The following is a 27,851-nucleotide window of genomic DNA, read 5'->3' as shown; positions in this document are numbered from 1 at the left end:
TAGAGGTTTACAGCATGGAAACAGGCCTTTTGGTCCAACTTGTCCATGCTGCCCTTTTTTTTTTAAAACCCCTAAGCGAGTCCCAATTGCCTGAATTTGGCCCATATCCCTCTATACCCATCATACCCATGTAACTATCTAAATGCTTTTTAAAAGACAAAATTGTACCCGCCTCTACTACAACCTCTGGCAGCTTGTTCCAGACACTCACTATCCTCTTGTGAAAAAATTGCCCCTTTTGTATCTCTCCCCTTAAACTTACGCTCTCTAAGTTTTAGACTCCCCTACCTTTGGGAAAAGATAGACTATCTAGCTGATCTGTGCCCCTCATTATTTTATAGACCTCTATAAGATCACCCCTCAGCCTCCTACGCTCCAGAGAAAAAAGTCACAGTCTACCCAGCCTCTCCTTATAACTCAATCCATCAAGTCCCGGTAGCATCCTAGTAAATCTTTTCTGCACTCTTTCTAGCTTAATAATATCCTTTCTATAATAGGGTGACCAGAGTTGCACACAGTATTCCAAGTGTGGCCTTACCAATGTCTGCACATTCTTCCTGTGTCTGCGCGGGTTTCCTCCGAGTGTTCCGGTTTCCTCCCACAGTCTGAAAGACGTGCTGGTTAGGTGCATTGGCCATACTAAATTCTCCCCCCGTGTACCCGAACAGATGCTGGAATGTGGCAACTAGGGGATTTTCCACAGTAACTTCAATGCAGTGTTAATGTAAGTCTACTTATGACACCAATGAACAAACTTTTTTGATGTCTGGATGAACTGCTGAGCAGTCGGTGTGATCTGTCTTGGTTGCATCCGTCATTCATTGTGCAGCGTGGTGTGATCAACTAATTTAAGCATGTTTAAATATACGGACTGCTAAAGGTGGTATTAAAACATCCAAGAACTGCATTTTGTTTGCACATATAGCTGGATCAAAGAGATGCAAGATTTCCTATCTAAGATGCAGGGAACAATTAAAAAAATATCAAGTGACTGTCATCTGCTGTTGACATTACAAGTGTCACACACAGCTGTGCTTTAAACCAAGCAAGTGAATAATAATCATCTGAAAGACAGCAGTGAAATAGCTCATTAAAATGCATTTCTTTTTAAACTCCCCCTTTTACTGTCCACACAGTATTCCAGTTTAGGAAATGGGAGACAATTTTAGGTTAACATAAATACTTTTCTCAGAAACACCTCTTGCCCTTGGTTGCAAATAATCCAGTTAAGGTTCTAATTAACAGTTTTGAAAAACAGTCAAATGTAATCAATGATTTGTTTCAAATGAAATACTAAAGTTTAACGAAATACCAAAGTGATGCATCAGGAATTCACAGTATATCCATTTTAAAGAGTAAATTCTCAAGGGGCTGCAGGAGCAGAGGACCTGGGGTGATACGTGCACAAATCATTGAAGGAGGCAGGGAGATTGAGAAAGTGGCTTTAAAGCAGACTGGATCCTGGACTTTATAAATAGGGACCTACATTACAAAATCAAGGAGGTTTATGACAAATGTGCACAAAACACCAGTTCAGCCTCAACTGCAATATTGCATCCAGTTCTGGGCACCATGTTTTAGGAAGGAAGTCAAGGCATTAGAGAGGGAGTAGAAAAGATTTACAAGAATGGTTTCAGGATGAGGAACCTCTAGTTATATAGATAGGTTGGAGAAGCTATCCCCAAAGTCGGGTCCCCCATCTACAAGGCAGGAGTGTGATGGAAAACTCTCCACTTACCTGGATCAGTGCAGCTCTGAAGAAGCTTGACACTATCCAGCAACTGCTCGATTGGCATTCCATCCACATACATTCACTCCCTCCACCACTGACACACACAAGTGGCAGTGTGTACCATTTACAAGATGCGCTGCAGCAACTCATCAAGGCTCCTGAGGCGTCACCTTCCAAACGCATGACTGCTCCATTTAGAAGGACACAGTCAACAGACACAAGGGAACACCACCACCTGGATGTTCCCCTCCAAGCCACCCACCATCCTGCCTTGAAATAGATCGCCGTTCCTTAACTGTCACTGGGTCAAAATCTTGAACTCCCTCCAGAACAGCACTGTGGATGTACCTACACCATGTACTACAGCAGTTCAAGAAGGTAGCTCACCACCAGCTTCTCAAAGGCAATTAGGGATGGGCAATAAATGCTGGCCTAGCCAGCGACCCCCACATCTCATGAATAAATTAAAGGGGGGAGGCTTAATAGAGATGTTCAAAATCATAAGGGTCTGGACAGAGTAGGGTGGGAAAAACTGTTCCATTTGCAGAAGGATCAAGAACCAGAGAACATCAAGTTATGATTAGCAAAATAAGCAACTGTGCCATGAAGAAAAGCTTTTTGGTGTAAATGCAGCATGTGGTTAAGGCCAGGAATGCACTGACGGAGTGTATGGTGGAGGCAGATTCAATTGAGGTTGTTAAAAGAGAACTGGATAATTATCCAAGAGAAAAACGGCTGGGGAGTGAGACAAGGTGAATTGCTCTTGCTAAGAACCGGCACAGACACAATGTGCAAAGTGGCCCATTCTCTGATTCTATTCTTACCAATTCCTTCACAGCAAATTCCAAATCTCAGCAATTTTCCATACATTCCTATTTTCCAAGAGGAAAAGAATACACTAAATAAAAAAAGGTACCCTCCATCAAGCTAGGCTGTAAAAGTTGAGATTTCCCCAATACTGAATGTTTAAAGCATAGTCAGAAATGATGTGGAGATGCCAGCATTGGACTGGGGTGGGAACAATAAGAAGTCTCACAACACCAGGTTAAAGTACATGCTTTCAGAGCGCTGCTCCTTCCTCAGGTGAATCACTCACCTGATGAAGGAGCAGCGCTCTGAAAGCTCGTGCTACCAAATAAACCTGTTGGACTTGAACCTGGTGTTGAGAGACTTCTTACTATAGTCAGAAACAAATGGGAGAACTCAGAAGAAGCTTTACGCAGACAGCTGAGAGAATGTGGAACTCACTAAGGCGAAAAGTATAGATGTATTTAAGGGGAAGGCTCTGATGGAGAAGGAGAGGGGGGTTGGCTCCAATGGAGCATAAAGGCCACCAGTCATGGATTGATCAAGTTGAATGGCCCGTGCTTCATCTCCAATATAAAACCTGTCAACTCCATTATGCCAAATCTTCATCAATTGCTTAAAATAAAAACCGTTGGTTCTATTTTTAAATACACTTCAAGTTGTATAGCGTCTTTAACTCAAGAATACTCCAAGTGCTTCCCAACTGGAAACAGACAAGGAAATGGATACCAAGCCATGGAAAGATTAAGAGTTATTACAAAAAACAAATCAGTGATATCTCAGCTAACAGAGATTAAATTTAATTTGGTGTGAAACCAGATTGTTTTCTCAAAAACACATCATGTGCTTTATTCCAGAAAGAGGATTGAAGCAAGCCTTGTTCTTAGAGTGTCTGCTCAGCATTTTCCTTCAAACTTTATGTATACTGGGGAGGGGAAGATACTGACCTCAGCTTGCCCTGATGGTTCAGCTTGTTAAGTTTAAAGCTTATTTATTAGTGTTACAAGTAGGCTTACATGACCACTGCAATGAAGTTACTGTGAAAATCCCAGTAAGCCACTAAGCCAGTAAGTTACAGGGTTCAGGTTCATTCTTCATCAATGCTGGGTTAACTGACCTCAGTAAGAGTTTTAACAACACCAGGTTAAAGTCCAACAGGTTTATTTGGTAGCAAATGCTATTAGCTTTTGGAGCGCTGCTCCTTCGTCAAATGGAGTGGAGATCTGCTCTCAAACAGGGCATCGAGACACAAAATCAAGTTACAGAATACTGATTAGAATACGAATCTCTACAGCCAACCAGGTCTTAAAGATACAGACAATGTCGGTGGAGGGAGCATTAAGCACAGGTTAAAGAGATGTGTATTGTCGCCAGACAGGACAGCCAGTAAGATTCTGCAAGTCCAGGAGGCAAGCTGTGGGGGTTACTGATAGTTGTCACCATGCAGACGCTACGACAACAGACGAACGAACACCGCTCGACAATCACCAGGCAAGACTGTTCTCTTCCTGTGGGAGAGCACTTCAGCGGTCACAGGCATTCAGCCTCTGATCTTTGGGTAAGCGTTCTCCAAGGCGGCCTTCACGACACATGACAGCACAGAGTCACTGAGCAGAAACTGATAGCCAAGTTCCGCACACGAGGACAGCCCAAACCAGGATCTTGGGTTTATGTCACACTATCAGTAACCCCCACAGCTTGCCTCCTGGACTTGCAGAATCTTACTGGCTGTCCTGAATGGAGACAATACACATCTCTTTAACCTGTGCTTAATGCTCCCTCCACTCACATTGTCTGTATCTTTAAGACCTGGTTGGCTGTAGAGATTCGCATTCTAATCAGTATTCTGTAACTTGATTTTGTGTCTTTGTATGCTTGAGAGCAGATATCCACTCCATCTGACAAAGGAGCAGCACTCCGAAAGCGAATGGCATTTGCTACCAAATAAATCTGTTGGACTTTAACCTGGTGTTGTTAAAACTCTTACTGTGTTTACCCCAGTCCAACGCCGGCATCTCCACATCTTAACTAACCTCAGCCATGATATTGGTAGCAGTGTGGTGTTTGGCCTTATCAACCCTAGGTTGGATAGGGGCAACTGCACCACAATTTTCTCTCCCTTCTACCAATCACCTTAGATATCATGTAACTTGATTTTTTAAAATTCCGTATTCTTCCCCATTCCCACCCAGCTTCATACATACACAAATGCACCACTTTAACTTCTCACCATTAACCAGCTGTTAATTCTTGTTAGATGGAGATGAAAATCAGCATCCTTTGATCCAGAATTCTCTCACTTCAGGAATTAGAAAGCAGGAAATGCAACTTCAATTCGCACCAGATAAGCTTTTATCTAAAGTTCTGGTATTTCCCAGAGAGGGAAGAGGAGAGGACAGCAGCAATGACTAAGGCAACAATTATGGCAACATTAAAATCATGATAAGATTGAGTGGTAGCTAGTAATTCTTCTTAGGAATCAAAAAAAACTTTATCTTTAGTCTCAATAGTTTGAAAAGAGATGCATTTGACGGACCCCGTAATTTTAAAAACTAGGCTGGGTGGTCTCCACATAACTATCAGTGATGAAGTCATCGTGGCAAGATACAGAATTTATCACAGTTTTAAGGTGACATGTGCGTTCTTCAATTCAGAATGAACCAGAACAGCTTTATAAGATGATAAATTGGAAAAGCAACTATATATTCCAAGCACTGATCAGAAAAAACATTCCACTTCCTGCCAGTGATGTTTTGTACATTCAAAGATACCGTGCGTCCACAACCTTTTGTAGAAAAAAATTTCTATTAATGCCAGTGCGACCACTACATTAAAATTATGGAAATAGCATTGGTCAGAAAAATAAGTTTATTTATTGGCATCACAAGTACACTTACATTAACACTGCAATGAAATCCCCTAGCGAAGTGAAAATCCCCAAAGTGAAGCATGTTGTTTTCTTTTTAAACATAGGTCATCTATTCTCCCTCAAACACAGAGAGAGACTGGAGCTATGTCAAACCACTGAAATTTCTCCACAACGCAGAGTCAAAGCACTCTGTAATACCACTGTGGGATAACGTATTGCCTAGACAAAATATCCGAGACTTGGAATAGAACCTGTTTATCACAACTATCACTGAAACTTAATTATGTGGGTGTGCCAGTGGATATATTTATTTCAGACTTCACACGATAATTATGGATGATCAGGGCCCTCTGGCTTATCTTAGCAGATGTACCCCAACATGCTCCCATTGTAACATCTACTTGATTCAGGGTTACTTTCGGTCAAAGAATCAAACTTCCAAAACACTTCTTCCACTTCACTGAAGCAAATATTTTAGAAAACCAACAAATTGCAAGTAGGAAAACAGGATTTTGTAGATAAGCATTGTCATTTCAGTTTCCCATGAGAAAACTTTCAAGAAACAAATTTCTAGTAGAGTTATATTTAGAGGTCTCCAGGGACTCTGGGCTATAATGACTTTAAAAATTCATTTCACATCACGCACGTCAGATTGAAATCTGGCTGCATATCAGACCATGGCTTATGTACTATGCAAGCCACAGGACTAAATGGGCAGTGATATCCAACCAGGCTACATTAAATAAAAGACCAGCATTGACATTCAAAGGCAACCACTAATACATTCCAACTGCATTGAGTTCTTAGAATCGAGAACAATAAATTGATTTTGCATGTCAGTTTGAGCTCCTAAAGCTAAAATGTTAAAACATGAAGCTGGGAACTGGACAATTCAGCTACAGTAAAATGTTAGGAGTTCCCCTAAGTTACATCCGTTCAAATCCTAAACTTAAAACACCAGGTTGTCATTTGAGGGTTTCAGTAGGTCCTAGATTGCTGGACAAAACTGACACAAGTCGGCATCTGACTTCAGGGCAAGGGGGCGGCCATTTGTTGGATTTAACCCATCAATTGAAACATAGAACAGTACAGCACAGAACAGGCCCTTCGGCCCACGATGTTGTGCCGAGCTTTATCTGAAACCAAGATCAAGCTATCCCACTCCCTATCATCCTGGTGTGCTCCATGTGCCTATCCAATAACCGCTTAAATGTTCCTAAAGTGTCTGACTCCACTATCACTGCAGGCAGTCCATTCCACACCCCAACCACTCTCTGCATAAAGAACCTACCTCTGATATCCTTCCTATATCTCCCACCACGAACCCTATAGTTATGCCCCCTTGTAATAGCTCCATCCACCCGAGGAAATAGTCTTTCAACGTTCACTCTGTCTATCCTCTTCATCATTTTATAAACCTGTTAAGTCTCCCCTCTGCCTCCTCCGCTCCAGAGAGAACAGCCCTAGCTCCCTCAACCTTTCCTCATAAGACCTACCCTCCTAACCAGGCAGCATCCTGGTAAATCTCCTCTGTAATCTTTCCAGCGCTTCCACATCCTTCTTATAGTGAGGTGACCAGAACTGCACACAATATTCCAAATGTGGTCTCACCAAGGTCCTGTACAGTTGCAGCATAACCCCACAGCTCTTAAACTCCAACCCCCTGTTAATAAAAGCTAACACACTATAGGCCTTCTTCACAGCTCTATCCACTTGAGTGGCAACCTTTAGAGATCTGTGGATATGGACCCCAAGATCTCTCTGTTCCTCCACTGTCTTCAGAACCCTACCTTTGACCCTGTAATCCACATTTAAAATTAGTCCTACCAAAATGAATCACCTCACATTTATCAGGGTTAAACTCCATTTGCCATTTTTCAGCCCAGCTTTGCATCCTATCTATGTCTCTTTGTAGCCTACAACAGCCCTCCACCTCATCCACTACTCCACCAATCTTGGTGGCATCAGCAAATTTACTGATCCACCCTTCAGCCCCCTCCTCTAAGTCATTAATAAAAATCACAAAGAGCAGAGGACCAAGCACTGATCCCTGTGGATGGAATCAAATCTTTAAAACCAAAAGATATGAGTGCGAGACCTGTCAGCCATAACAAGCTGACCGGCCCTTTATATAAATGTTTCATACTTTTGATGTACATTTGAATATACAAAAGAAAAGGTGTACAAGATCTTAGCCAAATTACAGCATAACTGAGGAACACCAACTTGAGGGAGGCCTCACTCTAAACACCAACAATATACTCCGAAGCTGAGCTTAATAAGCTTGCATTGAGATGAGGCATGGGGCCTCAGGCCAATAGTCGTTCATTTATGCAATATACGCAAGCAGTTTGATACAATGAGAGTACATATTCCCTGACAATCTTTGGTTGCTGAAAACAACTTGCAGTTTTGTCGCAAGACAGAAAATGTTGGCAAAATCAAGCAGCTCACACAGCATCTGGGGAAAGAAAGAGTTAATGGGTGGGATTCTCTGCTTTGGTCCGTGGAGGGACCAGTTGCGAGCTAAAACGAAAAATTTAACTTTCCAGCCAAAACTTCATTCACTCTCAGCAGCACAGGAAAATTCCAGCCGCAAATGAGGATAGAACATTTTGGCCAATGTTTCAGGTCGATGATCTTTTGCATTTATATCGTGTGTTTGATGGAGTAAAACTTTCCCAAGGTGCTCAACAGGGGTGGTTAGCAAACACTCAAGTCACTTAAAGAGTTACTAAGACAGGGTACCAAAAGCTTAGTTAGTTAGGTAGGTTGGTTTTAAAGAAGCATTTTAAAAGGAAAAAAAAGTTTAGAGGTGCAGAGATGCTTAGGGAGTGAAATCAGGAACTTCAGGTTGGTGTTTCGAGTGAGGCCTCCCTCTCGTTGGTGTTCCTCAGTTATGCTGTAATTTGGCTACGATCTTGTACACCTTTATTTTGTATATTCAAATGTACATCAAAAGTATGAAACATTTATATAAAAGGGCCGGTCAGCTTGTTATGGCTGACAGGTTCCGCACTCCATATCTTTTGGTTTTAAAGATTTGATTCCTTTCTGCTTCTGAAGGCTTGACCACCAACAGTGGTACAAAGAAAATAAAAGCACAACTTTCTTTCTCTCAAAGTTCACAGTCCAGCTTAACCCATAGAAACCTAGCTGACTTGCAATTTAAAACCTTTTTCTACTGACTGCAGTAAAAATACCAGAAAACTTGATGACAGAAAGACCAACTGACCCTCTGAACTGAGAGATCAATGGGATGATGGATCTATCCTATCAATCACAAAGGGTTTAATGTCAACAAATGGTCTGCCACTTTAAGGGACTCAGACAGGTGTCAATGTTACTATTCTGAGATGAGAGCCCAGCAGAAAAATACACTTCCTTCAATATAGTGCCTGCCATGATGGCTGGACATCTCAAAGTGCTTTACAGCTAATGAAGTACATTTGAAATGTTGTCATTGCTGTAATATAGGAAATATGGCAGCTAATTTGCACAAAAACAGTAAAATGATAATGAGCAGATAATCTGTTTTATTGTGAGTGTTGGTTGAGAGATAAATAAATATTAACCAGGACATGATGGGGATCTTTTATGTCCACCTGAGTGGTGATGAGTTTAACATCTCATCCAAAAGACTGCACCTTCGACAGTGTAGCACTCCCTCAGGACTGCACTGGAATGTCAGCTTTGAATTCTGTGCTCCAGTCTTGCGGTGGGGCAAGGCTCTTACCAGAAAAATGTATAGAACCAACATCCTGGTCCATCATTGCTCACCAAAGCCAGAGAGGTTTGATATGGTACATAATTACCCTCTGGGATAACTTACCTGTACTTCAAAATCACCACTGCAAGAATGTAATTAACTTGCATCGACCAGAATGGTTTCAAGCTGCTGATTTATAGATCTTTTAAAAAGTGTAGATTTATGAATTAACCCCTTAGATGCAGGATGTAACATTACAGAAATATTGGGGTGGTTTTTGCTTTCAGGGGCTCTTTACACGTTTTAATAACTCATTTTTTTGTTCAATTTCTGCGCAAATGTATTTACATATCACCAAGAAAGTCTCCCATCAGAACAACGGACAGCACATTGGGTGGGATCTTCCACATGCCACATGGCATGTTTCACGGCGGTGGAAGTTCCCCTCCAAGCCACTCACCATCCTGAGTTGGAAATATATCGCTATTCCTTTGCAGTCGCTGGGTCAAAATCCTGGAATTCCCTCCCTAACGGCATTGTGGGTCAACCCACAGAACATGGACTGCAGCGATTCAAGGTGGCAGCTCACCATCACCTTCTCAAGGGCAACTAGGGATGGGCAATAAATGCTGGCCAGCCAGCGTCGCCCATGTCCCACGAATAAATAAAAAAAAAGCAACCCACCATTGGCCTGATCTTCTGATTCTGCTGCTGTCAAAGGGGTTTCCCATTCTATGCAACCCCCACTGCCAAAAATCCACAGCGAGAATTTGCCGTCGGCGGGACCAGGAGATCCTGCTGGCGAGAACAACCAGAAAATTCCGACCAATGTCTTCTTGCATTAGAAATATTCTTTGATCTATTTGAGAGTGGTAACTTGGCGCCAAGTGATTAAGAGCTGAAATTGGTTTATTACAGAAAAAACAAAAACATTTTTCATCAGTGGCAAGCCCAACACCTGAGAATAACTAAGAATAACTGCACAAAACAATTTATTAGTTACACTGGGGGACTGTAGTCATTTCTAGTCAATAATATTTAACAAGATGTCTATTGGTGACCTGGCGTCCTAGAAAAAGCTGAATTTTAAGAGCCTTCCTGAAAGGCCTGCAAATGGAAGCAGTTAGCAGGCAGTCTCCATGGTGATTAATTTGACCTGGAGGTGTGGCCAATTTTGTGGCCAGGGTCTGGCGTCACTAACAATAGTTTGTAAACCAATAGAACTGTTCACGGCATGTCAATTTGTGCTGAACATTTATTCACAATCTTTTGCACTTATTTTGGCCAAAATACAGCTGCACAACCCGAAAAGATTCCAGCTCTGACAAAGGATCATCCCGACTCAAAATGTTGGCTCTATTCTCTCTCCACAGATGCTGTCAGGCCTGCTGAGATTTTCCAGCATTTTCTGTTTTTGCTGTCAAAAAATTCAATGCTGACCAAACATATTTGGCCACACTTCCACATCCAAAAGGGCAAAAATCATTCCAACCAACTCTCTCCTGCTTTAATGCATCAGATCAGATGTTCCAAAACCTTTGCAAACAGATGGAACTTATCTGGCCAAATTCCAATGTAGCTGCCAGTTATTTATAATTTGCAAAGACTACGTACATACAGTTTGCCAAGGTATATTTGAATTACAAATGACTGCAAATGTTTTTGTGAAGGAATAATCCCATCTATGGCTTTGCACTGGTCCATTCCAGAAGACGTAGGTACAACTGAAGGGGGGGGCAGCCCTTTCCTACTCAGTTTCAAATATTACACCCCTCCCTATCGTGAACCTAAGAATTGTCCAGTTTGTTCCCACTCCCTGAGCATGCAGTTTGCAAAGGTACATTTAAATTACAATTGGCTGAAAACATGTTTCTTTTTGAACAGTAATCCTATTTAAATACATGGTTGCACCTCTGTTCTGAAGTATTTTTGTCACAGTGAAAATAGGGTTGTGTGGCCAAACTCTGCTGGAGAGGTTATTTCTAAGAATGTGCAAGGCCAAATATCTGCCAATTTGGAACTATTGGTTTAAAGTTACAATAGGCTTTTCTTCTCCATCAAGTAGTTGTGTGTGAAAATATACCACAATGTATCATATTCTTTCTCCTTCCTGTATCATTCCAGCATTGATTGTTCTTAAATTCTGTTGAAAACAAACTTGGCAGCTACAATGCAGAGAACAAGCAGAAACGTCTAACTGGTGGTTTCAATATACTCAGTGTCAGAGGCATCAGCTGAATATGGACAGAGGCACATTCAACACATCCAACTTGCATTTATATAGCATCTCCAGAGTAAAGACACCGCAGTGGGCTTCACAGGAGAATTAACTGACAAAATTTGACACCAAGCCATATGAAGGGGATAATGAGGACAAAAGCTTGTCCAACATATTGGCTTGAAGGAGAAACTTGAAAGAGATAGAGGGGCAGAAAGGCCATAAAGGGAATTCCAGAGCTTAAGCAGCTGAAATCATGGCCCCCATTGGTGCAGCGGTAAAAATGTGGGATGAGAGAGTTGGAGGAGCACAGGCTAGAAAAGTTTACAGAAGTGCAAGGCCATGGATGCATTTGAAAACAAGGATGAGAGCTTTTCTTTTAAATAATAAAGATGTTGCCGGAAAGAGCCATGTCCATCAATGAGCATGGGGCTGAGAGGTGAACTGCTATTTGGAACAAAGTTTATTTATTAGTCACAAGTAGGCTTACATTCACACTGCAATAAAGTTGAGGAACGGGTAACAGTGCTTTGGATAAGGTCAGGAGGTAGATTCATTCAACACAAATACAGCGGCACGAACTTTCAAGACAAAAGACAGCTGCATCTGAAGAGCAAAACATCAAAAGACTGCTTTTCAATTCTCAGTAAGTCACAATGTCAAGATGAGAATAATGTTCCAGTTTATAATGGTCCATAATCAGTACAGCCCCACAGCAAGAAACTAAATTCAATAATCTGATGAAAGATGTGGCTACAGGTACTCCTCAAACAATGCCACGCTTCACTGACCTCCCAAGGCAATGGGAGCTAAAGCTGTCAATGAAATGAATTTGGAATCAAAATTCAAAGAACAAATTCAGCAATGCTGCACTCAGAGCATTATTGAACTGGAGCGTGGATAACTAAACGGTACGATGGCCTTAAAGCACAAACTCCAACTCATGCATCTCCAACAGGGCTCCATGCTCTTCAGCAGCAAATCATGATGCACAAGTTGTTAAATGTGAATGACCTTCAAAAGGTTTAAGGGATTGAGCCATTCACTGTTTGCTTGGCATGGCCACGCAAGGAAATTAGAGTTTCAAAATTCATCAACTGGCAATGGTAAAATAATGATTCAAAAACCCTTTGTTTCTGTAATCACTGGAGGTAGAGAAGAATCACTAAACCAAAAAGAGACTTTTTTGGATTAATATCCGTGGAAACTACTGCGTTAGGATTAGTGTGTGAACATCACAAGCAAATGTGAAAACAACACCTGCATACAAGAGGAATTGAGCAGCACTTGGATAAGAAGCGAAGTGCAGAGAACCTCCTGTACAGAGGTACCACACAGTAAAGGGAAATCAAAAACTGCAAGTTGTTTCAAGATCAGCAGGTTGTGACTTTAGAGTTAAAGTTGTCCCAGCACAGATTTAGGTATAAAATGCACCTGTTAAAATGGTGCATTTTATACAAATCCCTGGCCAGTTTGTCTCCTTTCCTATTTTTCAAAGCAACCCGAGGTATTGTGCAAAAAACAACAATTTGGTCAGTTCACTGGCCTCAAAGTCATTGAACAGACTCCCAGGATCCGTTTCAGCACATGGAGATGAGAGGAAGCCACATGAAAGATATTTACACTGCAGTGACCTGCTTAAATTATGGAGAATTTGCATTCGCCAAATATGTTACAGGAAGAAGATGGGGACCAAGTGAATTGCTCATTCGGAGAGCCGGTGCAGACACAATGGACTGAAGGGCTGCCTCCTGCACTGTAATAATTGTGATTCTGCGGGATTTTACGACCTCGATCGGGCGAGGCTAGTAAAATCCCACCCAAGGCCAATGGAGAATTCCATTCTACGAGCCTCGCCCGCCCCGGAGGCGGTAAAATTCCAGCCTATGCTTTTCACACAGAAAATATGCTTTGCTACACACTCAAATGACCACTTTTAAATTGTGTTACAAACTGCCCAATTACCTGTCCAGCAGAACAATCATTAAATGGATGTTGTGCGGTCAATGTAATCCTGTGCATTTCCAATTCACCATTGTAGCAAGAGTCACTGTATACATGGCCAGAAATCCTCTACAGGCATATAGATTGTAAAGTTATTTGCATAGATAGAAGACTGGTCTCACATATTAATCATATTTTTTGAAGCATTATTGGTTTCATTTTAATCTAGTTTTCTGCATAAATTAATACGTAAGGAATTGAGACAGCAAGCAGTGTGCAAATGACAAGATTGTAAGCAATTGCCACTTTCAACATAAACAAAAAGACAAAAATGTTTAAAATATTCCCATCTCTAAATTCTACTACTTTGTAGCACACAATCGTGCTTTGTGGGAATACAGTGAGGTGGGAAGGGTGAAAACACTATAAATCAGTTTTTATTATTTTATTATCCTAGTGTCACTAATATTGAAACCAAGCAAAATGAAACAGCCATCGGCTGTTCTGCAACCAAATCCTTCAACATTTAAATAATTCCACCATTTGTTTAAATGTTCGAACACTCAACATGCAAAATCTCTGCAAGTACACAGGGATACACTGCCCAAGCTTCTGGTTAGGGAGGTGTTGGCTTGAAGAGAGGGAGAACATTTTTTTAATTCTTTCATGGGCTGCAGCAAGCATCCCTGGCTAGGCCAGCATTTATTACCCATCCCCAAGTGCCATCATGGATGGGCAATAAATGCTGTCTGAGCCAGTGACACCCAACAGCCCATGAAATAATAAAACAAATCAGATTATCCTCGTGTACCTACAAACACGCCTCTGCCATTGACACAACTGGCAACTCCTCTTTCCGCAGTAGAGAGGATGAGATCACATGAGGAAGTACTGAAGTGAGCTAAAAAGACATTTATATCGTGCCTCTCGTGATCACAGGATGTTCCAAAGCACTTTACAGCCACTGAAGTCATTCTGAAGTGTAATCACAATTAGATCAATCTCAGTTTTGAAATTTTCAATTGACCCAAGCTTTCTGTGAGACAGAGTTCCAGATTTCCATTCCGCCTTATTGATGGACAAAACAACTTAGTTACATAGTGTCTTTAACGTAATGAAACAGCCCAAGATGTTTCACAGGACACTATGAAACAAAATATGACCCTTGAGTCACAAAAGGAGAAATTAGGTCTGATGACCAAAAGCTTGGTCAAAAAGGCAGATTTTAAAAAGAGTGTCTTAGAGGAGGAAAGCAAGGTATAGAGGGGGAATTCCAGAGCATAGGGTCTAGGCAACTGGTGGCACGGCCACCAATAGGAGAGCAATTGTAATTGGGAATGCACAAGAGAGCAGAAATAGAGAGGCAGATATCTCAGAGGGTTGTGGGGTTAGAGGAGGTCAGAGGTGAGGGACAAGGTCATGGAGGTGAGGATGAGAATTTTAAAACTCGTGTTGCTTGCCTGGGAACCTATGTAGGTCAGTGAGCACAGGGGTAATAGGGAACAGGACTTGCTGTGTTAAGACAGGTAGCAAAGGTTTAAAATGACTTAAAGGTTACAGAGGGTAGAATGTGGAAGACCAGTCAAGGGGGTAGTGGAATAATCAATTCTAGAGGAAACAAAGGCATCAACAAGGATTTCAACAGATGTAGTGTAAATCGGTGATCTTGGTGATAACACGGTTAGGAGGTCAGAAGCTCAACTCAGGATCAAATGTGACACTAAGGCTGTAAACAGAATAGCTTAATCTCAGACTGTTACCAGGGAGCGAGATAGAGTTGATATCTCGGAAAAAGAGTTTGGAGTGAGGACGAAAAACAAATGGCTTCAAACTGCCGAGCTCTAAATCTTGAAAGTTATGACCCTTTGTTCTGGACTCTCTCACCAAAATTATCAACCCCATCAAATCCTTTAATCTTCTTAAACATCTCAATTGGGTCGGCCTTTATTCTTCTTTCATCAAAAATCATTGATTGACATTTTCACGACATCTGAACCAGCCATTCTCTCATACAGCCAATACCACAGTATTAAAAAAACTGTACCATTCAAAACATGGAAAAGCAAATATTTTGTTTAAATTGGGGAGTAGAACACTTAGAAATGTGTTGCATAGGGAAAGGGCTGCTTTCATTTAGCTTAATTACTCTCACAGCACTTCAAACATTGTTTGGGATAAAAAGCGACATAAATACAATGATTGTTCAACTACACACTTTGTTACATCGAGTTTTACAATACAAAAGGAGGCACGGTGGCCCATTCTGCCCACGCTGGCCATCAAGCACCTATCTATTCTCATTCCATTTTCCAGCAGTTGGTCTGTAGCCTTGAATACTATGCTGTTTCAAGTGCTCATCTAAATGTTGTGAGGATTCCTGCATCTACCACCCTTTCAGGCTGAGAGCTCCAGATTCCCACCACCCTCTTGGTGAAAAAGCTTTTCCTCAACTCCCCTTTAAATCTATGCCCCGATTATTGACCTCTCTACCAAGTGGAAAAGTTTCTTCCCATCTATCCTACGTCCCACATAATTTTGTACACCTCATGTCTTCCCTCAGTCTCCTCTGCTCCAAGAAAAAAAATGACGTGGAGATGCCGGCGTTGGACTGGGGTAGACACAGTAAGGAGCTTAAGGCTCCGAAAGCTTGTGTGGCTTTTGCTACCAAATAAACCTGTTGGACTTTAACCTGGTGTTGTTAAACTTCTTACCAAGAAAAAAAAACCCAGCCGAGCCAGCCTCTCTTCGCAGTTGAAAAAGTTCAAACGAAAAGGGCCATTTTGAATATTTAGTCACTTATTCTTCCCTATATATATTATATATAGGGTTAATATATGGGGCAATCCAACACCAACCAGTACACAAACTTGAATTAATCACAGCTTGGAGTAAAACACTTGAGAAACTGCATCTAGTGCCACAGAATCCAAAGTGAATGCAGCTTTCTATTATCTACATATGGTACTAATCAATTAGACTAGATTTGAAAAGAAACCTCCAAGAGTGAAAAAAAGATTTTTGAAAATCCTTTTATCGCCCCTCTCAACATCAAACACACACCTAAAAATCAGCAGCTTGCAATGTTGATGTTGAAGAACGATCTCGGCACTTCAGTCAACTTGGCCCACCCATGTGACAGCCTGTGGCATTGTGGGGATAGAAATATTTCTTACAAATCTGAACTCTCAGATGTCAGCTGTAGCAGCTCTCTTACCTCAGAGTCAGATGTGGGGGTTCCAGGTCCACTCTAGAGACCCGAACATAAAATCTAGCTTGACGCCCCAGTACAACTTTTCAGATGAGGTTTTAAACTGAGGTCCCACGCATCAATTTACATGAATAGAAAATAACCCACGACTCTACTTCAATTCAGAGAAGAATTCTCTAATATTTACCCCTCAACATTGCTGTTAATGGTTCTTTGCTGTGCACACATTGGCTGTCATGTTCCCACATTATCACAGTGAATGCAGTTCAAATAGCACTTGGGGATGTATGGTATACTTTGTCTATATAGCGCGCAAAAAACAATTCTTTTCACTGTATACTACTACATGTGACAATAAATCAAATCAAATGTTTGCGGTAGTGAAAGATTCTAAACGCAAGTCATTCATTTATGAGGCACACATATCCCCTCTCCAGTCCTCAGGCCCAGCCCAGGCCAACAGAAGGTAGCCAAAGTAATCAAAATGACCTCTTCAGAACAAACACCCTACAAGCAGTTAACAAAAATAATACTGTTTAAGCAGCATGTGCACACCTGCAATTTACTTTATGATAACCTGCACACTGAATGGTAAATGCTGGGTGCATTGAATGAGAAGTATTCAACTCGATACGCAGGGCACGAGCAACACCATCCGATAACTGAACTCGTAATTTTCAACATACCACAGTCTCAACACAAAATCTGTAATTAACTTGGATATCATTAAAAAGGCATGGTGCAATTTACTGTGTTTTTAGTCTGCTCACAACAAGTTTCCCCATGAAACAATGCACACACAACACAGTCCTCTGATCCATTTCAATTTACCAGTGAAAAAATATGAAGCAAAACACAGATTTCCTGTCACTAGGTGTAGCAGAGTGTACCAATAACTTTACAATGCAAGCCAGAATTATCCAGTGGTAGTAAAAGGCAGCTCAATGTTTTTTTTCAACCAGCTTAATGAATTCCTCTCTGCCTGCGAAATCAAACACATTCACCCACTTAACAGCAGTGGTGCGTATTTCCATGGAAGATTTATGTGCAACGCAAATCTATGATTCTGAGTTTGGAATTTGTTCTCAATTTAAAAATGGGGTTGTGTTTGTCGACTTTACACAACTGTGTGCAACACCCTCTGGTCTGGGATCAAACCCAAAAATGGTAGCAGACAACAGCAATTCAATCAAGATTCAATCAAGTCCTTCTTTGATATATCTTCGTGGCTTAATGTCTGCAGCAATACCATCAAATGGTCTCAGCAAATCTTTCATACCTAGCTTCAGAATGCAAAGCTCAATAAAAGTCAGTCAGAAATATAATGGGAGTGCTCAAGCCTGATATGGTTCTTGTTTTAATTCACCCATGGGACACAGGCATTGCTGGCTGGCCAGCATTTATTGCCCATCCCTGGTTGCCATTGTTCAGAGGGCAGTTGAGAGTCAACCACATTGCTGTAGCTCCGGAGTAACACGTAGGCCAGACCAAGTAAGGACGGCAGATTTCCTTCCCTAAAAAGACATTAATGAACCAGATGGGTTTTTCCAACAATGGTTTCATGGTCATCAGTAGATTCTTAATTCCAGATATTTTTTATTGAATTCAAATTCCACCACTGCTGTGGCGGGATTCAAACTCAGGTCCTCAGAACATTCGCTGAGTTTCTGGATTAATGGTCTAGCCATAATACCATTAGGCCATTGCCTCCCAGTAGCAAGGATCTTATCTATTGAAGCACAATTACCATTAAACTCTTTACCCCTTCCTGTCCCACTGTCTGCCTTTACCCAAATTGTTACATTGCTGTATTGCCTTGACTTTTTTCTCCAAATCTCCCTTTAACTAATTCCTCCCCAGTCCTACTCATACAATTTTCAGAATTAGGGTTAGCATTGCTGCCTCACAGCGCCAGGGACCCAGGTTCAATTCCAGCCTTGGGTAACTGTTTGTGTGGAGTTTGCACGTTCTCCACGTGTCTGCATGGGTTTCCTCCTGGTGCTCCAGTTTTCTCCCTCAGTCTAAAGATGTGCGGATTAAGTTGATTGGCCATGCTAAATTGACCCTTAGCATCAGAGGGATCAGGAGGGTAAATACGTGGGGTTACGGGGATATGGCCTGGGTGGGATTGTTGTCGGTACAGGCTCGATGGGCAGAATGGCCTCCCTCTGCACTGTAGGGATTCTATGAATTCCCAGGCTGCTGATCCCAGACTGGTTTAAATGGAGCACATCACAAGAGAACTTCTCCCTCTTTCCCCTACGCTGGTGCTAGTGCGCCATGAGTCAAAATCCATTCTTCCCATACCACCCTTTGAGCCAGAGGTTTAATTCTCTAATCTGTTTGACCCTTTGCCAATTGGCATGTGCTGCAGGTAACAATCCTGTCAGAATCAGTCCTCATTAAAAAAAAAAGAGGGTTTACTTTCTACCTACACATACTCACTGGAATTACATACAACCACTACCGGTCTAACATTTTTAAATGGATCACATTACTCACGAGGCAACCACTCCTTCAAAAAAAACATGCACATTTTAACAGCTCTCAGGAAAATTGCAGATCACGGACCAAAAGTTATGTTAGGATGAAATGAAACATTATAATCTTTTGGTCTCCAATTTCACTGCACTATTTTGGCAATATCACTTCTGAGCTGCTTTTAACAACACTACGTCTGATAAGATGCAGGCTAAATTACACAATGCGTAACCAGAGGTCTAAATGCCTATCAGCAAAACCATAAAAGATGGGTTTAAAAGTGCACGTCAACCTTATTGTTACACACCTAGTGCATACAGTGAAGCAACAAAAAGCAATACCTGTACACTATTTACACTCCCTTTTAGTTTAATTTACAAAAGTCTCCCCGAACAGTAATGTATCACCATCTTTTCAATGTGCTGTGCAGATTGTCTCACACCACTACAGGCTGTAACTTAGAGTTAAACACTGAAGGTTTTCAAAATTGCAGCCAAACAGTAAGATTGGAATGCACCTCAGCCTAATATTTTCAACTGATTTTTAAAAAAAAGATTACATCTGAACAATAAAATGCATTCTTAAGTTCTGGCTGTGACTATCTCATCATTGCCCAGTTACTATATTGTTTGATATTATCAGTAATACTTGATTGAAATCGGGGGCGGCACAGTGGCACTGCTGCCTCAGCTCCAGGGACCTGGGTTCGATTCCTGGCTTGGGTCACTGTCTGTGAGGAGTTTGCACATTCTCCGTGTCTGCGTGGGTTTCCTCCAGGTACTCCGGGCTTCCTCCCACAGTCCAAAGATGTGCGGATCAGGTGGATTGGCCATGTTGAATTGCCCCTTAGTGTCCCAGGACGCATAGGTTGGAGGGATCGGTGGGGTAAATACATGGGGTTATGGAGATAGGGCCTGGGTGGGATTGTTGTCGGTGCAGACTTGATGGGCCAAATGGCCTCTTTCTGCACTGTAGGGATTCTATGAAATGTGTTAAAATGGGTACACTCGATAAATGGTATTGACCAGCAAAAGCTTTTGGACAGGATTAGTGGAAACGTATCCTAATTGCAGCCAACAGGTTATATGCCAGCCAGTTCTCTGGCCTAATGTCCTGATGGCTGACACTCCAGAGACATGTCAGAAAATTCAAGCAATAACATATCATGAGTTTAAAATACACAACATAATTTCCAAATCTCCAATTTCCTTGCAATGTTTCAACAACAGAACCTCTGAATAAGACGCAAGCCAGACTGCAAGGAATGTAACCAGAGATCCAAATAGTGATTCAGCTATTAGACTTATAGCTAAGATTGCCAGGGAATTGGAGGTTATTACTAAACCTTTGAGCTAGATATGTCAATACAGAACTAAAGTATCCATCTAATCATCAAACAAAAAGGCAATTAAAATCGGGCTTAGAGCTGGCTCCAAAATGCATCAATAAATTTTGGATAGCCAGCTCAGACATGCCAACTATTCATAATTTACATCAATAGCATTCAGATTCATGTCCGCTTTGGCACTTCAAAAGCCTGCACACAGCCGGATTCAAACTACCTGCATTAAAACTTTAAGATCCTGCATTCCACATCCAAATTACTCACTGCAGCTCCTGGCTCACTCATAGCCAAGACTGAACTGGTGTTCCCAAAAATGTAAAAGTTTTTTTCTCTTTCTCACCTGGAGGAAGTGCCAGGTGGACAATTTGTGTGCAAGTGAATGAGCAGACATGTTACCATCATTTTAAAACTGGTGATGAGAAACAATGAACTGGTGAACATGGATGATGAGAAACTGGTGATGAGAAACAACGAACTGGTGAACATGGATGATGAGAAACTGGTGATGAGAAACAATGAACTGGCTGACAAAGATATAGATCCCACTATTTTTCCCAAATTCAAATTAAAGAATTTTCATTTAAACTTAGAGTTGCTTTGGATCTACAATCTCACCCTCAATCACTTCTACAGGTTAATATGGTACCAAGGCTTATATATGGCACTTTACCAAGTCAAGTGGCACAGATTACCGATTTTTTAAAGAACTTTAGAATGAAAATATCAAGTTCTGGGGGGAGACCGGGGCTTCACAAGACCAGCCAGATTTCTTTTCACAATACGTAGAATATTAGGTTGATACCTCTGCATACAATAACTAATTCCAATCAGAATAATGTTGGATACCAATAAAATCAAAATGATCAATGGAGTGAGCAAGTAATTAGCCCCACAGAAATGAGCTTCCTGCCGATCAACTACGAAGCAGCAATGACAGAAGCCAAAAGTTGTCAACAGTGTGCACAGCTCAACCCCCACCGACGTTTCACCAGAACAATCTTGGTTAGATTACTCTCATTACACTCTGATTCAAATTTCCTGGATTACTTACATTTATCTCAGATGGAGTGGCTATAAGTGATTTACACATAATAGTTCTAAACTACATTCACAATTGAACTAATCATGTTAATGTTCAGTCCTTGGCATAAGCATAGCTGAAACAAAGGTGGATAGCAAAATGCATTCACCTCCATTACACTGACATCACAGCACAAAGCTCCAAATCCACACAACATTGGGTGGGATAAACATATTTAACGATTGCTGCCACCGTGCAGGAAGGTGGCAAGGAAATCATGTCTCATTAATAATGCAATCCAATACCATTTTGAGTCACACTACAAGAAGTGTTAGGCACCTCAAACTAATCATTTTTTTATGGATGTGTGTTGTAAATGTTTAATTTCAAAAGGCAACTTATTTTGGGAGTGGGGAGCTGGGTATTGAACGTTACAAAATCACACCAAGTCTGAACACTTGCGGTCATTTCAAACATCCGGCGATTTAAAATATTGGATTTTTGACAGGGTAAAGCAAAATTGCAGTCGCGTCTAAAAGTATCTGTACCAAAAATTTCGGCACAGTAGCGCAGTGGTTAGCACTGCTGCTTCACAGCTCCAGGGTCCCGGGTTCGATTCCCGGCTCGGGTCACTGTCTGTGTGGAGTTTGCACATTCTCCTCGTGTCTGCGTGGGTTTCCTCCGGGTGCTCCGGTTTCCTCCCACAGTCCAAAGATGTGCGGGTTAGGTTGATTGGCCAGGTTAAAAATTGCCTCTTAGAATCCTAAAATGCGTAGGTTAGAGGGATTAGCGGGTAAATATGTGGGGGTAGGGCCTGGGTGGGATTGTGGTCGGTGCAGACTCGATGGGCCAAATGGCCTCCTTCTGCACTGTAGGGTTTCTATGATTTCTATGAAAAAAAAATCAATATTTCTTCCTTGTCCAGAAAATAAAGCAGGACTCTTCATCATCGCCAAGCTCCCCTGCATTTCTAAAATTGCTATAAATAGCACTTTTGTATTACAGGATCAAAATCATATACAAGTGCTGGAATCTTAGCCACAACATGAATCCCACTAATCTTGCTGTATGGCGTAACAAATGAACTTGTTTTCAGTGACATTTCAAATGTAAATTCAAAGCTAATTGGTTGTCAACTTGTTTGAGGGCTATGTCAGCATTTTTGTTTGCTATCAACTTTTACTAGTTTGAGGTTATCAAATTTCATCAGTATTGTAACAGTAGCTGCACAGTAATAAGAAATTGTGGGCATTTATAATTTAATTAGAAAAGGTTACTCTTTGACTGCACAAATACTTTTCATAAAGTATGAAAATCAATTCATGATGACCCAACATGCAATACGAACCAGCAACCCAGCCAGTTCATCCATCCAAGTTTCCAGTGTGCACAGACACGAAGAGTGAAACAGATACAGCCAGTCCCCAACAAGCAGCTCAGCATTGTGGTGTAGTCTGCTCAGCCACTGCCACTTTACAGAGAATAATGTGCTAAATTACAAATCCCCAAAGGCTATAATTCATGACAAGTGCACTGGCCTCCCAGCACCCACACTCACACGTGAGGAATAAAGAAACAGGAAAGGGAGGAGTGAAGTGGAAAGGTACAGGAGGGAGGAGGTGGCCAAACACTCTGAAGGAAGAAGGGGTGGACAAATATTATATGCTGGGGAGGTGGCGTGGGTAAGGCTGTTAAAAGAGAGGGGGTCGAGTGGGTGACAGGAGGATAACCAGGAGAGGGGGGCGACAGGAGGCACGACAAGGGGGAACAGGGGTTCACCAAGAGAGGGGGGAAGGGGAGGGTGACCAGAGGAGGGGGCCAAGCCGACCATGGGGGGGCCGGCAACCAAGGAGAGGGGCGACCATGGGAGGTGCAGCCGGCAACCAAGGGAGAGAGGCGACCATGGGAAGGGTGGGGGGTGGGGGGGTTGAGGCAACCAGGGGAGAGGGCAGAGGGGGTGACAAGGGGCAGAGGGCGGGTATGTGACAGTGTTTATGCAGGGTGAGGGTGCGAGGTCTAGCTTGTTGCCTCCTGCCACTAGCTGCTGTTCCCTCCCTCCAATGTTGACGCTTTCCCCTCTCTCGGTAGCCAATCCTGTTTCCCTTCACTGGCATCTGGGGGATCTGAGGAGCAAAAAGGCCACAATCCACTGGCAAACATCTCATTCCCAGCAACTCGTCTTTATCTTCCCCACAATCAGAACCTTCCCACAATCTCAAAAGAAAAATCAAAAAGAAAAAAGTTTTCAATCTGAACAATGTAACACTGACTGTTATTCGTGGCAATCCTGTTTCCCCCTTCTCTTAATGCATTGAATCTGAATCTGCTGAGGACCCAGATTTCACTCCCAGGGATCACTTCAAATGACAAGAATTTATTTTAACCTCTCCTCTGGATCCCACTCCTTTCAACATTGTTCTTTTTTTTAAAACACATTTCTGCTTGGGAAACAAAAAGTCCTCGGGGCGGGAGGCGCCCACGTTCCGTTACAGCAGAATTTCCACCCATTTTACAAAGGCGTTCTCGGGGGAACTTGATGCCAAGAAAAGAAATCTTCAAACGCAATGTGTGTGTGTGAGAGAGAGATAGGGGGGGTGGGTGAAAAATAAAAATAAAATCAAGGGAGAATGCAGAAACAGTTCTTACATGGCTGCAATGTAGCTTCAGAGGGAGTCAGCTGCCAGTCAGTCCGTTAAATCCGAAGCTCTGCAGCGTTTCCTGCGGGCAGACAGCAGCTTGAAGCGGGAAGGATTCCGCTTGGCAGCGTATCCCGGTCCACAGAGAGAAGCCGCTCGCTCACTCACTCCTCTCAAGAATTTGCTTCCTCCCCTCTCCCACTTTGCTGCTCCCTCTTTTCCCTTCCCTTCCTCTCTGGAGCGCTGGGCGAGCCGGAGCCACCAGTTGTGCACAGAGCTGCTGACAGAGGGTTTTGGGGGGAGGGGCGATCAGCAGCCAGCCTCTCTCTCTGCAGCCTGTGCCTCACTGTGAAGCTCCCACTCGCAGCCCGCAACCAGACTTGTCTCCAGTCCAGCGGCGGCAGGCTCAGGCTGAGGCTGCACTGCCTCAAAGCGCCGCCTGTCCTCACAGCCCAGCCCCTGTCACACATTGCATCCAGCCAGCTGCAGAAAAATAATAATAACCGCACTCCAAATTGTTTGCCTGTATTTTTCCGAGCGTACGGAGGAAAGCAAACTCTCCATTCAATTTACTGACTTTTTTTTTAAAGTTTGCTTATTTTATCATTTACTTACAGCTTGCAACATTTATGGCTTTTCTTTAAAAGTTAAACGTTGATTTGCTTAAGGGAATGCTGACCTTAATCTCACAGGGATTGGGTGGAAGTTAGCTACAATTGGATAAAATCTGCTTCGACCCTATTTTAATACTGGGTTCAATTCTGGGACAGTCAAGATGTTGATTGACTGGCAGGACACTGAGGCTAGCTAACAGGATTAGATTATCAAACAGTTGCATAGACTCGGTTTATATTCCTGTGAGGATAGAAGCTTACCGGGTGATCTAATTGAGGTTTTTAAGATGATTAGAGGATTTGATTGGGTAGGTGGAAAGGAACTATTTGCTGTGGTGAGAATCTCAAAACAGGGGCAATGAATCTTAGAAGAATCCCTACAGTGCAGGAGGCCATTCGGCCCATCGAGTTTACACCGACTCTGACAGAGTATCCTACCCTGGCCTTCTCCCCCTGCCCTATCACTGTATCTCTATCTATTTACCCCTCCCCCCAACCTACACATCTTGAGACACTGAAGGGCAATTAGCAATGGCCACTCCACCTTGGCAGCTGCACATCTTTGGAGTGTGGGAGGAAACCAGAGCACCCGGAGGAAACCCACACAGGCACAGGGAGAACATGCAAACTCCAGTCACCCAAGGCTGGGTCCCTGGCACTGGTGAGGCAGCAGTGCTTGCCACCGTGCCACCCTTTGAGGGCTGGGCTGTTCTGAGATGTTAGAAACACTTTCACACAAATGGTGGGGGAAATCCAGAACTCTGCCAACAAGCTGTGGAAGCTGGGTTAATTATAAATGTCTACTGGAATTGATATAACTGAACCCAACAACAGCTCGTATTTATTTAGAACCTCGAATGTAATAAAATAGTAGGTTCTTTGTGGCAGAATTAACAAAACTGAACAGTGAGTGATAGAAGGAGCTTTTGGGGCAGAGGAACCCCTAGTCATGGAGGCAGATTTTAAAGAGTGTCTGAAAGAAGAGAGAGAGATAGAAGAGACAGAAAGGTTTAATGAGGAAATTCCAGAGTTTTTGGTTTTGGCAGCCGAGGGCACACTTATCAATGGCGGAGCAATGAACACAAGAATACTCAAGAGGCCAGAATTGGAGAAGAGCAGATATCTTTTTCTTTCCTGGGATGTGGGCTCTGGAGGCAAGGCCAGCTATTGTTGCCCACCCCAAGCTGCCCTTCTGAGAAGGTGGTCTTGTGCCCCCTTCTTCAACTGCTACAGTCCATCTGGTTGAAACGGTTTTTATTAAAATCGATTAGACTCCTGTTGTGGCTTGGTGTAACTGTGGGGCCTGTTTGACCATTTCAGAGTCAACCACATTGCTGTGGGTTTGGAGTCACTTGTAAGCCAGATTAGCATGACAATTTTCCTTCCCTAAAGGACACAGTGAAACAGATGGGTTTTTACGCCAATAGATTACTGAGTCCAGCTTTCAATTCCAGATTTATATTAACTTAATTTAAATTCCATCAATTGCCATGATGGTAATTGAACTCAAGTCCTCACAGTGCTTAACTGCACCTCCAGATTACTAGTCCAATGATGTTACCACTATACCCCTATCATCCATATCTTGGAAAGTTTTGAGGCTCGAGGGCATTACTGAACAGAGAAAGAGAGGGGCAAGGCCACAGGCAGATTCAAAAACATGGATAAGTATTTAAAATTCAAGGTGTTGCTTAACTGGGAGCCAATGTGGATCAGTGAGCACAGGGTCAATGGGTGAGCAGGACTTGATGCGAGTTAGGACTTGGGAGGACTGTTTTGGATTATCTCAAGTTTACTAAGAGTAGAAGGGAGGAGGCTGGCCTGAAGTGCATTAGAATAGTAAAATCTAGAGATAACAGAGACATGAATGAGGGTTTCAGCAGATGAGCTTAAGTAACAGAGGTGGGTAGATGGAGTTAAGGTACAGATCAGCCATGATATCACTGAATGGATGAACAGCCTCGAGGGGTTAAATAGCCTTCCATTTATTTGTTATACAAAGTACTCAGTCCTCCAGAATAAAATGTAACCAGGTTTGAAGTACAAGTTTCTCTCAAAGACATACAGTAATGTAGTCACCATCTCAGAAATTTCCTGAAACACTTAGTTACCAGTTTCCCATTCCCTACAATCTGGAGTGCCTCTCTGCCTAATTTCTAGGTAAAGCTAGCGAACCTGAGCTTGAAACAAAAACCCAGAGACACTATTTTGCTTCACTGAAACTACCACATGATCTCAAATGAATTTTTCAATTAGGGTAAATGAAAGAATAAACTCCCTAAACAGAGAGAGGGTTAGAATGCAATGAACAATAAATAATTAAATGAAGACCATTAAATATAAACAATCGATTTATAGCCTTCTCAAATTTTACTATACTGAGAATATTAAAAAAAACACAAGCACAGTCCTGCATCAATGTAAATTTACTCTTGAAATGAGTTCCCTTGTCTGTTGTGATATGGCCATGGAAGCTCTGGCCTGTATTATCTGTGTATATTTCACCATTACTGCTGGTAGGCGTTATACAGCTCACAATGTTGCAGTGCATCTCGTAAATGGTACACACTGCTGTCACTGTGCATTAGTGGTGGAGGGAGTGGACGTTTAAAGTAGTGGATGGGGTGCCAATCAAGTGGGCAGCTTTGTGAATTGTATTAAGATTCTTGAGTGCTATTACAGCAGCAGTCATCCAGGCAAGTGGAGAATACTCCATCACGCTTGTAGATGATGGACAGGCTTTGGGGAGTAAGGAGGTGTGCTGTGTTCCACACAATTCCTAGCCTCTGACCTGGTCTTGCATACACAGTATTTATATGGCTGGTCCAGTTCCGTTTCTGGTCAATGGTAACCCCGGGATTTTGATAATAGGAGGATTCAGTGATGGTGACGCCATTGAATGATATATGGAGATAATTAGGTTCTTTCCTGCTGAAGATGGTCCGGCACTTGTGTGACATAAGTGCTACTTACCACTTATCAGCCTAAGCCTGAATATTGCGCAGGTCTTGCTGCATATGGACAGGGACTGCTTCAATACAAACATATACTTCGAGAAGATCTGTGAAATCACCAGCATTCTGTAAAGCTCAAGATTTTTATTTGCAGGACATGACACCTTTTCGTGCCTATTTGATACAAAAATAATACTGTAGTCCTCAGATGGTTAGCTATTATCTCTGGCCTACTCCATTGTCAAATTCACATCTCTTTCATATTAGATGGGTTCCTGAGCAAATTTCCCAAATAAGTGGAACAGCACATCTG

At 42.3% G+C, this 27,851-nt stretch overlaps 1 protein-coding gene across 2 annotated transcripts in view; it reads right to left on the bottom strand.

The window, feature by feature from the left end:
* Positions 1–27,851, bottom strand: part of ripor1 (RHO family interacting cell polarization regulator 1) — a 320,548-nt gene that overhangs the window by 174,071 nt on the left and 118,626 nt on the right. The window contains exon 1 of one of the 2 annotated variants that reach the window (XM_078210942.1): positions 23,981–24,372. The exons of the other annotated variant lie outside the window; for it this stretch is intronic. The gene's annotated coding sequence lies outside the window, so the exon portion shown is untranslated. Of the gene's footprint in view, positions 1–23,980; positions 24,373–27,851 lie in introns of those variants that run through there. 2 annotated transcript variants of the gene reach the window in all.

Source organism: Mustelus asterias, chromosome 4, assembly GCF_964213995.1.
Source record: "Mustelus asterias chromosome 4, sMusAst1.hap1.1, whole genome shotgun sequence".
NCBI lineage: Eukaryota > Metazoa > Chordata > Chondrichthyes > Carcharhiniformes > Triakidae > Mustelus > Mustelus asterias.
This window is presented reverse-complemented; position numbering and strand designations above follow the sequence as displayed.